Consider the following 12,814-nt stretch of genomic DNA (forward strand, 5'->3'; position numbering starts at 1 on the left):
CTGGTGTCAAACTCAAGGCCCGGGGGCCAGATACGGCCCGCTACTTCATTTTATGTGGCCCGCGAAGACAAATTGTGCATCAAATTCGTGTCATTACTAGAATTGCAAATTGTCTTTTTATATATACATATATTTGACCAGTTTTTACTAGTCTGGTTTGAAAACGAGTTATTTGTCAGTTTGTTTTGTAGCTTATACTGTATATAATATGAGGTGCTCATACATTTATTTAGGTTGACAGTCATTATGGTCCTCCGAAAGAAACTATGACTACAATGCGGCCCGCGAAAAAAATGAGTTTGACACCCCTGATTTAGTATATAAAAATCATTGGATTATTTCTCCACCTTTCATCAACAACTCGACTCAAAAAGCTTTACACACAATCATGGCTGCTGAACAGCGGGAGAGGTCGCGTGGCTGGCAGTCTGCACAGACCGCAGCCGCCCAGCCCGCCGCTTATGAACGCCTCCTTTCACCTCCGTTCGCACAATATTCATGCGAGCGGGCGGGCGACTCCCCCAGCCAAAACAAGGCCCGTTTTAAGAGAAAACAATCAGCCCTCCCCGAGAAATTCCTGCTAATTTGCCAGCACCAGAGAGGAGCAGAATGAGTGATGGATGCCTGCCCGTCTAGCTGCATTTCCTGCTCGACACTATATTTCCTTAAGTGCGTCAATTTAGTGTCGCGTACGTAGCGTGTGCCAGCCGTTCCATCTAGCGAACACTTAAGAACCATCCAAGTTCTGTTTCCCCCGTCGGTGCATCACATCTGTTCATAATTCCTAGTTCATATAATGTTGCCATTTAATTTCAATGAAATACATTCAAATTCTGTATCACAGTGTTGATTGTTCCAATATGTGTGTAGAAGTCCACACACCCCCTCTGGTTACAGTAGCCAAACTGTCTCAGCTATTAGCAGGTGGGACTCGTCTTTAACACTTTGAATGTTTGTTTGCATGTGAGGCGTTATGTGATGTGAGGCAGGGAAATGGCGGCTTGGTGCCGCTTATGCTAATAGGCATGGGACGCTGACGTCAGCAATTTGTAAACTTTCATTACCACCATTTGACTCAAGCCGATCCGGGCCACCTTCGTGTACAATCAAAGTTACCAGAATATTTTCCAGATCCTGTGTTTTATCTTGGCGTGATTGCAATATTGCATCATGATAGATTCTATGTTCTGCTTTTGCACAATTTGACAGTTTAGAAAAATGACTGGACCTTTCTGTTCCTGGACCAGGCCCAAACGGAGTCCAATGATTAGTCCTAAGGGCTACATTAGTGTAGATTTGCATCAGAGTGGACAAAACTGGACTTTTACTGTACTCAGAGACCGACTGAAATGAACGACATCATGCTGAGTCAGCAAACAAGTAATAAAGGGGTCGGGAAATGTTGACCTAAAAGTCAGGCAAGCGGTGTGATCAAAAATTCCTCTTCCTAAGTTAACGTCTTTAATTACTCCACTGCCGGTTAACTCCTCGCTTTATTCCTCTTCTGCCGTCAGCTGGCATGGAGAAGAAGGCCTCTTTGAGTCATGTCAAGGGAGGAAGGGTGAGGGTTTTGGGGGAGGATGTGGGTGGGTGGGTGGGGGGGGGGGGGGGGTTGTTGGAGTCTGATAGTCTGGCTGCTTCATGCAGGTTTTTCCTCCGGGGTTTAAATCAGTCACAGAGGCGAAGGTGAGAGAGGAGGTTTTTGACGGCACATCTCCACCATGTGGACTCCAAAACAGGGAGACCACTGAAAGCGCACAGACAGGTACACATTTAATAGAATCACTTATTGTTGATTTGAGGGATCAGATTTCAATCATTTGAATGATCAGAATCAGATGATCCAAAGAGGGCATCAATCCAATCTACACATACGCATGCATTCATTCTGTCCATTCATCAGTATTGTTGAGCCACACACACACACCTCCCCCCCCCTCCCGGTAGCTGTGGACCCCCATCCTGACACCTAATCCAGAGCCTCGCTACCATAACATTTTCACAAGGGTCGCCTGCCGCTTAATAACAGCACCACATGCATCCGTGAACTGCTCCTTTTATAAGAGGAACGACACACGCAATTAATGTTCATTGGTGATCGCCTGCCGCCGCTTTTTTTTTTTTTTCCCCCTGTGTGTTTTGATAACAGCTTAACATGATCCTCTGATCGGGTGTATTTTAAAGGGAGGGTTCCAGAATGTGTGTGTAGGTACATTCAGTCCCAATGTAAATTATTTTTTTTTTGTCTCTTTTGGACAATTTGTAATTTTGAACGGAGCAGTACACACACACGATTCCCGCAAGAGGCCATTTTGCCTTCAGGTATTCAACATTAAGACGTGACTGACAGATTTCTGGCACTATTGTAACCGAAATCATATCCAATTGAAAATTTCGAAGCTTTAGCTTTTTATTGGACTATTAAAATGGATTAGCTATTGCGTAGAATGTGCACAACATGAGTAGCTGTGGTAGAAAGTAATTGCAATTACACATTTACAGGTAGAAGTCATGTCGCAGTCGTCTAGACTTGATTTCCGATCATTGTGATGTTATTTTAATTGAACACTAAGGCTATAAAATGAATGATGGACATTCCATATGGTTTTCTTACCGTGGCTATAAATTGATTTTAAAGAGCTATTTATAATTAGGAATGTGTGCCTCCTAATGCCTCTGTGGTTTTGCTCAAATGTGGAACTACAAACATGCATATGAGTCAGCCTTTTTTTTTTTTAAACTAGCGACTTTACTGTTTTCCTGCTGGGCTACATGTTAACTTAAAATAACTAATATATCCCATAAAAGCCACCGGCAGTAGCATGTTTGAGTTTACACAAATAATTAGCTGTGAGCAGACACAAGCAAACCCCAAAGAGAAATATGAGCTGCCCAGAGTGCACGACAGAGTCGAAAGGTAATGACCTTCTATTGCGTAATTTCTCGCGAACATTCAGCAGTAAACAAGTAACAGAAACCTCTTTGGGTTGAACAAACTCAACTGGCCATATTTACCAGCAAGGCGTCTCTTGTCCACCCTTTCCTTTTATTTCCACTCAATTTACTTTTACCACATGTTCAATTTGTAGCCGAAGCCTTGGAAAAATGACAAGAAAATGTGAGTTGAAAGCAATTTCAACCTCCATGCCCATATATGGTCTTGCTTTTTAACCATGGTAGCCAATATACACACAGGTACAGACAAATGGAGAATCGTACAAATGACCATGACATCACCATCACATTACCGGCCATTGACATGTTCTTATTTATGTACAGGCGTCCACAACGTGCCACCAAGACCATAAACACAAATTCTGACATACCACACCCTCACACACACGCACACACACACACACACTCCACCTTATACACACCCATGTCGCCACCTAACACCGCAGACATGGTCACCGTGTATTTTCTGCGCCCCTCCTTTTGCAGGACACGTACACCTCGACCTGTACAACAAACATGGAGCAACTGTGTGTGTGTGTGTGTGTGTAATGGAAATTTTCATTGGTCTAAAGGTGTCGCCTTCCAGCCTGACGTCACGCATTCGACATTTACCAGAGGTTTCCTACTTGATGCTGCCCCGCCTCCTCCTGAACTTCACTTTGTCAGACACTTTGTCTAGAAGTCTCTTTTTCGTTCAGCTCCTTATATATTTTTTTTGCACGCCTCAACCTGAAGAAAAAATTCTGGATGTATTGTTAGAGTAGTTCTATCATATATACGGGGTGGCTAAAGCTATTATGCTAGTTTCTCCAACATTCCCTCCACCTGAGCCACATTTTATTGGCATCCTGCTTATGGCCCCACTGCTGTGCTTTTTTTTTTAAAGTCAGCAAAGTTCACAATAAAGTAGTAACATGTGGACGGACAAACGAAAGCTGCAAACTCACACCATCTAATTAAAGTCAAAATGTCACGTCTGATAAATGTCAGAAAGGTTTACTGTGCGACAGGCCGGGATGTTTCACTCTCCAGATCTGTTTTCATTGACAACAAAATAACGTGTTGAAGGAAACCCCGGTGCGTGTCTTTATTGCTTTAACATTTCTGTCTTCCTACTTCTCTGCAACCTGTCTCGGTCAGGCTGTGTTCTGTTTATTTTCCATATTGTTGTTATTCCTCAATCGCCTTCTGATTACCATTGCTTAATTTGTGACTCATTCCCTGACGTTCATATTATTGGTTATTATTATCATCAATATTTCCCATCAATATATTTGTGGTAGTTTTGTTCCAAATTTGGCCCAAAAAGATTTTTACTTTTATATACATATATTGGAAAACAAAGGTTCGAGATGCTTCATGAACCAGTTGTTGTATTTTTGTCTACTCTAGATGGCACCATTAGTTTAAAGAAAGACATTTTAGAAATGTCAAATGTTGAACAGAGAGTGCCTTCCAGAGGAGTAAAAAAATACAACAACTGGTTCGTGAAGCATCTTTGAAGCTTCATTCTGGAGGCAAGGGTGGTATTTGTACCGAGCTCATCTGCCATAGAAGCGAAGGTTCCACTAAACAATCTAAAGGCTTGTTATCCTTCTGTTTAGGCGTGGTCGTGATGGTATTAGTGTTTGTGTGTGGTTTGGACACGCGTGAAAACTCCACTGAGCTCTAATAAGCTTGCTGCAAGAAAGTCGAAATTATTTGGTCCAAAGTTGGGCTCTGGTTTCAGAGCGTAGAATCTGCTGTAAGCCTCCACAGACGCAGACTAAACACGAGAGCCGACCCCTATTGTTGTTTTGCACTGTTCCAGCCCCCTCTGGGGATTCAGCAGGAACCATAACCCTTTGCTGCCGCGATAGGCAGCCAATGGCCACGCAGCTTACTAATGACCCAGCCAGTCAGGTTGCACCGCAGCTTAATACCAAGCCTTTATACGGTGCCTAACTGGAAAATGATGGAAATTGAACTTTTTGACAGCTCTCGGGTATGCTCGGGTGAAAAATCCTAACTAACTTTGATTGGTTTCCCCGTGCAAAGAGAAAGCGGAGGCACGGGTAATGCATGCGCTACCACAGTTGTAATCAATTCAGCATGTTCACCATGTCCAACCATTGTATTTTAAGACGTTTCACATCATTTACTTTCCAGTTAATACATGACTAGTCACTCCATCATCATTTTTTTTTTCTTTTTCTACCAGTTTGCGTCACGAGCCGCTCTGCGGTTGGAAGCATACACAAGTCGGTCGTAACGGGAAGAAAGGCGTGAGTTTACTGGAAGGGGAGGCCCATTACTGAAAGCATAAAGGTGGATCCACGGATAGGTTGAAGGTCAACTCAACCCGCAGCATATGTTCCGTCGTATTGAACGCTTGTACGTGCATTTAAGCTTGTATGAATTTGGATATATTTGGTTTTGACTCCACCTGGCTCTGGGTTTCCTCGCCATCTTCCACTGGCGTCCACCATGTTTAAGTCAATGATTACCTATCATTACCTAGCGCCCCCCTCCCTTTTTTTTTGCAAGTGAATAATTCCCTCATTCAATCCAATCAATATTTTAGTCTTGGTATCAATGATAGCTGTTGGCGGTGTTTCGATTTCTAAGACATGGATCAATCAAAATTTAAAGTGTAACACCTCCGGCGTCACTCTGAACACAGATGTTATTTATCACGCTAACAGTAAATTCCAATCTTGTGCAGGCTGCTCGGGTTTCCGTCTAGGCCGCGTGTGGTCGCTTGTCTCGATCCTCTCTAATACAGTACGCTATCCCGCGGGATCGGGTTGCATACGTGTTTGCGCAAGCCAATGAACAAGCTTCAATATGAAACACACGTGCATTCTTGATCCCCTGGTTTAAGTCGCATTACGGCTCATTTATGTCAAGAAAACGTCGACGGTGTGAATCTGGATGTCTGCTACGAAATGTAGTGGGCGGAGCATCAAAATGGAATGGTTAGCATGTGTTTTAAATTTCATTTGTAAAGTATTAAATTGTCCATTACAGTAAAGTATCGGATTACAAGATCAAAAAAAAATACTAGACACGCCCACTTTTTCCCCAGCTCCAAACTACGCTGTTTAATAAACCATTGCAGTGCTTCATATCTTTTAACTACACGCTCATGGCGTCTGTAAAAGAATATTATTGCCACTGAAAGTAATGAGGAAAAGCGAGACGAGGCCCGCTGCTAAAACACCCGGCCCGGCGTTGTGAGAGGTTCCATGCCGTGACGTGACCTCCCCCTAAAAACGGCGGGGAGGTTTCACTGAACGGCTGACCATTAAAATTCACGACGGCGAACTCGAGCGTATTGCTGCGGTGGAGAAGCTTTGACACTGTCTGTAATCTATCACCACATATTTGCCAGAATTTCCACAAATTTCAGACCTTCCATTTTATAGTTAATTTGTTTCAAACACTCGAGAAGAAGTAGTCAAAGTTGACGTGACCGCACGCCATCATTTCCTCCGAAAGGGAGCTCGGTAGGAATATATTGTGTGACCTTTGGCTCGATGGGTGATGATTTATTTGTCTGAATATGAAAGTAGTCATGTTATTTTACTTGAGTGGCTTGTTTCTTCAAAATCAAGGTGAAGTCACCACTTTTCAAGTGATGTTTTTTACCCGCCGCTTTTATTTGACTGGTGTTTTTTTGCGCCTGATTTATGTAAAGGAGCAATGTTTTTATGCGTTTTCCATGACTGCGTGTTATGATTATTACTATTGCAATCTAAACATCCATCACCATCTCCTCCTTGACTCTAACCAGAGCTCGCAGCAAAGGACGCGTGACTAAACAGACGAGAGAACCAAAGCTCGCCCGCTAATGCGTGGACGTTATTTACATGAGATGGCCATTAAAGATCAGACTGTGTGTCAGCCTTTTCTCATGCTGCCCTTAAAAAAAGCTACTTTGTTACATCCTGGCTCCGATCTTTCAATGCTACTACTTTGTCGGATTTAGCGCCACGCTGGCGGCGGACTACTTTTATCCGAGTGTCAATGCCACTGAGTCTTTCATATTGCGATGCTGTGACATGACATAAGTGATGTCACCGGTGTCCTTGCGGGTGAGTGTGTGTGTGTCTGAGAAAGAGTAGCAAGGCCCATTACCGTGCAGTAATGGGAGGGGATATTGGTGGTGTATAGACGTAATTACCTCGAGCTAACATAGAGCTCAGGCGGCGTGGCGCCTCCAACACAAATATGAACAGCAGAGCATAGATACCACTTTGTCCTCCTTTAGCGCTTGACCAACCAGAGAAAGTTCAACAAGGCTCGCGTGTGTGATTGTGCGCGGTGGCGGGCACTGGTTGTTTGGTTGGATGTGAAGCGTGTTACTATAAATTTTCACATTTTTATGTATGCTCCCGATCTGTGTCATCCGCAGGTCACATGAGGACATTTCGGCTCTTCGGGTTGAATGACCTCACAAGCTTGTATCTCGCAGGGCCACAAACGCATGACTGTGCATATGAAGCAATTTTTTTTTTTTTTTTTTTTTTAGTCACTCCCTCATTGAAACAAGGCTTCTCATTTCAGAGGGGAAAGGTTAGCAAAACCAACTGACCTTGCGTTTCCTTGAAGACCTGTGTTTACATAAGCGTATTCATACTGCGTTCATGTATGGAGCAAAAGACCGCAAAGCTACCCAGCAGGCATTATCAATCATATGATTTGGGCATGTGTGCCTTTTTAAATAGCCAATTATTTCCCTCAAGCTTTTGAATTTAAATTTCGATGGTTATGAGCAATAAATATTTATTTAGGGAAAATCCTCGCATCTTTATTTTGTATTTAGATAGCACCACACGCGCTGTGTGTTCTAATCACACTCCATTCAGAGGCATGTTTTCCTTTTTCCTTATGTTGCTGCTGTGTTCCTCTCTGTTGTCATAGAGAGCAGGAGCTTGGTGGACAAATGGTTCCCACATGTTTGAATATTACTGTTCATTAGCTGTGTCTGCATGTGTGTGTGCGCGCAAATGTGTGTGTCAGAGAGTCGTGATTAATTATTCCTATCCGCTAAGTTCTGGAAACAGCAAAGTTCAGAGCAGGTCTCTAATTGTCATAAAGCGACTTTGTTTGTTTGCACTGCTCAAGTGGACCTCACCAGGCGTGCGCGCAGATGTGTTTGTGCACGTGCGCTTGTTTGTGTGGCACTTGTTCCTTTATTGCCTCTTTTGTCATAGTGTTGCCTCTGTTCCCTTATAAAACGCTGGGTAAATAAGTCAAATAATAAAAATTGATAGGAAGTCATCTGCCTGTACTGTAATCCCTCGCTACTTCGCGTTTTGTTTATCGCGGCTTCACTACATCACGGATTTTTTTTCCCAAATTAAACAAACATTTGAAAGTCAAAATAAAACTTCTAAATTGAGGAAACGTGTCTAACCTCTAGGACAATGTAGTATTGCTCCAAATGTTCGTTCCTTTAGAAGTCCGTTTTCGCGTGTTAGCACGATCGCGAATTAGCATCTTTCCGCTAACTCGTTAACCTGCCCAGTACTTCTTGTTGGTGACCGTACTTCGCGGATTTCACTTATGGCGGGTGGTTTTTGGAACCAATTATCCGCGATAAACGAGGGAGAACTGTATTTTGGCCTTGGAAAATAAGTCAATGACACAAATAGTATTCAAATGTCACCACTACAACTTAAATGAGTAGTTTTAGCTATATAGTGGTATATAGTATACGTATACATTAGAGTTTCTAATCTATAGTATGTACAGTGTAGCTAACAAAACTTTGATCCAACTGAAATTTGTTCTTAAAACATATATTGCTTCGAATCGTTTCCTGGCCACGATTGTGGTCAACCGTCCCCCCCTTCATTGCCTCTGGCTGACCGCTAGCTTTGACCCCGAGCACCAGCAACGGGTCTGCTTCCCTTCTCCCCGGCACATCGTAAACATTGACAACAGCTCCTAACTAGCGACTAATCGCCGGCCCGCACTGGTGAGGAACGGGAAGCCTTAATGAAAACTTTCCCATGAACGGCCGACCGGATGAGGCACCTGTTAATGAAGACGTGATGTCACTCTGTTGCCACTGCTACTGGTCCAATTAGTAAACAGAAGTGTTTCCCTTCCCTATTTTTTTTTTTTTTTTTTTGATGGTCACCAATAAGACTTTCTTGTGTGTTAACAGTTGATGAGGGGCTACAAAAGCCACCAAATAACCAACAAGTTCCTCACACACATTGTTCCAAGTTCACTAGTAGTTCACGGCTCGCTGTTCGGAGAGCTAAATCAGCCAATATAATCTCAGTAAAGCAGTAAAACACGCCTCCATTCGCCACCCCAATCAGCCGATTTAATCAGTCCGCCTATAGCGTCATCTAATCCCTAAAAAAGCCCGTGAGAGAAAGGCGGCCCTCATTCTTAATTTGACCCAAGTGGTTTTCGTCGGGCGCCTGGTCCAATTTCAACTTTATGTGGCCCCAACACGTCTGAGAACAATGTGGATGTCCTTGGGGAGCAACTATGGTGACAAATAAGGGCCAAATAGGTTTGCTGTCGCTGGATTTAAAGTGGCTAATCCCTCAAAGTTTTATTAGCTCTGCAAAGTTCGTAAACCAGAAATCAGAGAGGAATTGTTTTCACCCCTGTTAGTTTGTTCTTTGGGCAGGTCACACACAAATTAAGTAAGTTTTATTTATTTATTTTTTAAATTTTATTTTAGGGATGATAAATGAAGACCCCTGAAAGACTTTTTGCCCCGCCACACGTTGGTTTTGCGTCATTGCATTAGATTTCTTTTATTTTTATCAGATTGGAGATTAGCCAGCGCTCATAACATGACCTCAGTGTTTGTTTTTGTTTATTTTTTTATTTTTTTTAATGTCCCAACCAAGTTTTGTTCTGTTGGGGTATCGTGGGAGTCCTGTCATAGTTCCATTCCAATACTTGTTGCTCATAAACCCGTTTTAGTTCTTAACCAATAAGCGCGGATTATTTACATCAGATCTGGAGCTTCCCTATTTTTTTTTTTTTTTTTTAACAACCTCGCCTCCACCTCTCCTTTCCTATCATGGCCATTTTACAAGAGGAGCTGTATTTCATTGTCTGTTATTTCAGCTTGGTGCTAAAAGGATTTCACAGGAAGTGAGAGTCAAACTGAGACAGTTGCTGACACACTTAAATCCCACAAACCTCCCACCATTAGCTTTTTAGCCGATTTTCTTCTCTCACTACCATTAGTCAGTCCCGCCGCTGTGTAGAATTCGACTCGCACGTGTCATAAGTTGCAAAATGTAATTGAAGGTCCACTGTGTTGATATTTGATCTTAAATCCATTTTATTTTATAATGTCATTTCTGGACTACCTCTGAAAATACGAGCTCATTGTTTTTATTCTGCATAGCAACGTCAAGATGTTCTGAATTAGACAAAGGTCTTCTTTTCCCTTCAGCAACTGGACTCGGCTTTGGCTCACGTTTGGACTTCTCGTAACCCCGAAAGAGATCAGAGCGGAGCCGCCAGGGCACTTTTCTGAGAACGGATTGTGTTCGCAATAGCTGTCAAGTATCTCCTTATAGCTACAAATCATATTTTCGGCTTCTGCTTCCTGTTTCTTTTACAGTAATAAATATGATCCCATATTTATTGAATTCAGTAATGTAATGGATCAAAATTGCACAGCGTTTCAGTGTTGCTCAATTGTTTTTTTTCTTATGCGTAATTTTCATTAGTTTATCCCCAAAATGATTTTCTAGCCAGAAAATCTGATTGTGCAACGGTTCTTTCTGGTCGTAATTATCATAACAAAGCATGATTGATCCAAAATGCAGTTTGCCAATTCATTTGCAGCATAAATAAGGATCAAGCTTTTGTTTTTCTATCTATTGGATTGAAATTTCCAGCAAGCACGAATCTGACTGATCTGATTCTCTCTGCTCCCTGTTACCACGGCGGCCTAGTAGAGGCCTGGGCAGCACATGTTTGCGATAGTATCAGTTAAGTCACGGATCAAGACCTGGCCTGGCCCGCTTATGTCACACCATAACAAGGCCAATTTAGACAAACAAAATGAGGTCAATTCAACACGGCCATTTTCTATTTATGCATGATTAGACTAATTTGTGGCCAAGCCAGATTTTTAGGGTGTGTGGGTTCAGATCTAAATGTGCTCCATTTGCCACAGCGGCACAGTAATGGAATCGCTGGAGCGTGTACAACATTTCTCAGAGCCACCAGGTTCTCCAATGTCCGTAATCTTGAAGTCATTTTGGCCGGAGGAGCGACCGTTGCCACCGATTACACTGCTCCCTGTGTGTTGTCCAATCGCTTGCAGCTGTAAGCAGCAGCATCCTGCCAGTTTAGTCATGCGCTGACACTACCCAGGCATGATGGGGCGAGTGGTTAGCACATCTGCCTCAGAGGTTCTGGGTTAATAATTGCCAACAAAGCAGTTTTTTTTTTCCCTTAAATTGGACTCTTTAACTCACTTCAACCTAGTTCCTTGAGGCAAATACACCACAAGACTGCGGCAAAGCACTATTTGTGGTGTGTGTCTGTAGCAGCTGCTTGGATGATAACAGTAGCAAGTGATGACAGGGCACTCGGGTTTAATTAAAGAGGTCGTGCAAAAAAAACACACAAAAAAACTCCGTGGCTGATGTCAGTGACACTGCAGCTGCAAGGTTCACCTGCACATAAACACCTTTGGAGAACAATCATAGATAAGTTGCTGACTCAGCTCAGTAGTTGCATTAACTGGGACTTCCCCATATTTTGGAACTGCATACAAAATGAATTACAGCCAAGTCTTCAATGATTGACTTCCTCCCAAAACACGCTCATCTATTCCCGAACGTCAGTAAAGTAGGTTAACAATATGTGAATATTTCTCCAAAAAGTCTTTCTTAGTAGACCTCTGATGACCCTTATCTAATAGTCGAGAGCATTGGTGTGAGCTCGCTAGTACGCAATAAAAACCTGGAGCTTCGTACCTCAGATGACACATACGTATTGAGTGGGAGGTCAACAAATAATATCTTTTATTACAAGTGGCTGAGAATACAAAGAAAACACAATTCCTTTATTTCTGCATCGAGGCCAATCTTGTTGCATATTTGCTTGTCAATCAAGACCTTGTGAAAAAAGTGTCCTGAGGGTCTTGTTTAACTTATATGTGGTACTTTACTGCCCCCTATCGGGACTGATTGATGCCTGCAGGAGGCCATTGTTGGTCAAGGAGCGTAATGGTAGCTTTTGTGTATGCGTTTTTCAAAATATTATTATTATTATTTTACATTTATTATTATTATTATTATTACTATATTATTATTACTATTATTACTATTATTATTATTATTATTATTATTATTATTATTGGACAGTTAAAAATGGTGTTAATGTTACTGCGCAGTAAATATAGAGGTCTTGAAACGACAAATATTGTTTGATGCAAGCATTCAGTTACCGACATTGTTTTTTGATAGTTTTATATTTATGGGCTGGCAGTGATGAATAAAGTTCTATCATCATCATATTGTGATTGTGACCGTTTTATTCCTATTATTTCCTACGAAATGAGTATTTTCAAATCAGATGTCAAGCGGTGTCCTGGATCGGATTTACTCCGAGTTTAGAGGTTCCACTGTTTAGAACTTTATGACCACACATTAGTGAGCATCCTGGGGGGGCTGCAGCTATGGGGGAATTGGAAATCTCACAAGTTGAGTCCAATTCCTTAAGCACAAATGAAACAATGCTGGCTGTAATTTGTTGCATCTGCTACTTGTTGGCCCTTAACACCTCTCGCTTGCTCTCGCTCTCTCACTCACTCAAGTGCATCACTGAAGCAAATAGAAAGCAGAAAGAATCGCCTCCATGACCTTATTTGATA

Source organism: Syngnathus scovelli, chromosome 21 (assembly GCF_024217435.2).
Source record: "Syngnathus scovelli strain Florida chromosome 21, RoL_Ssco_1.2, whole genome shotgun sequence".
NCBI classification, from domain to species: Eukaryota; Metazoa; Chordata; class Actinopteri; order Syngnathiformes; family Syngnathidae; genus Syngnathus; species Syngnathus scovelli.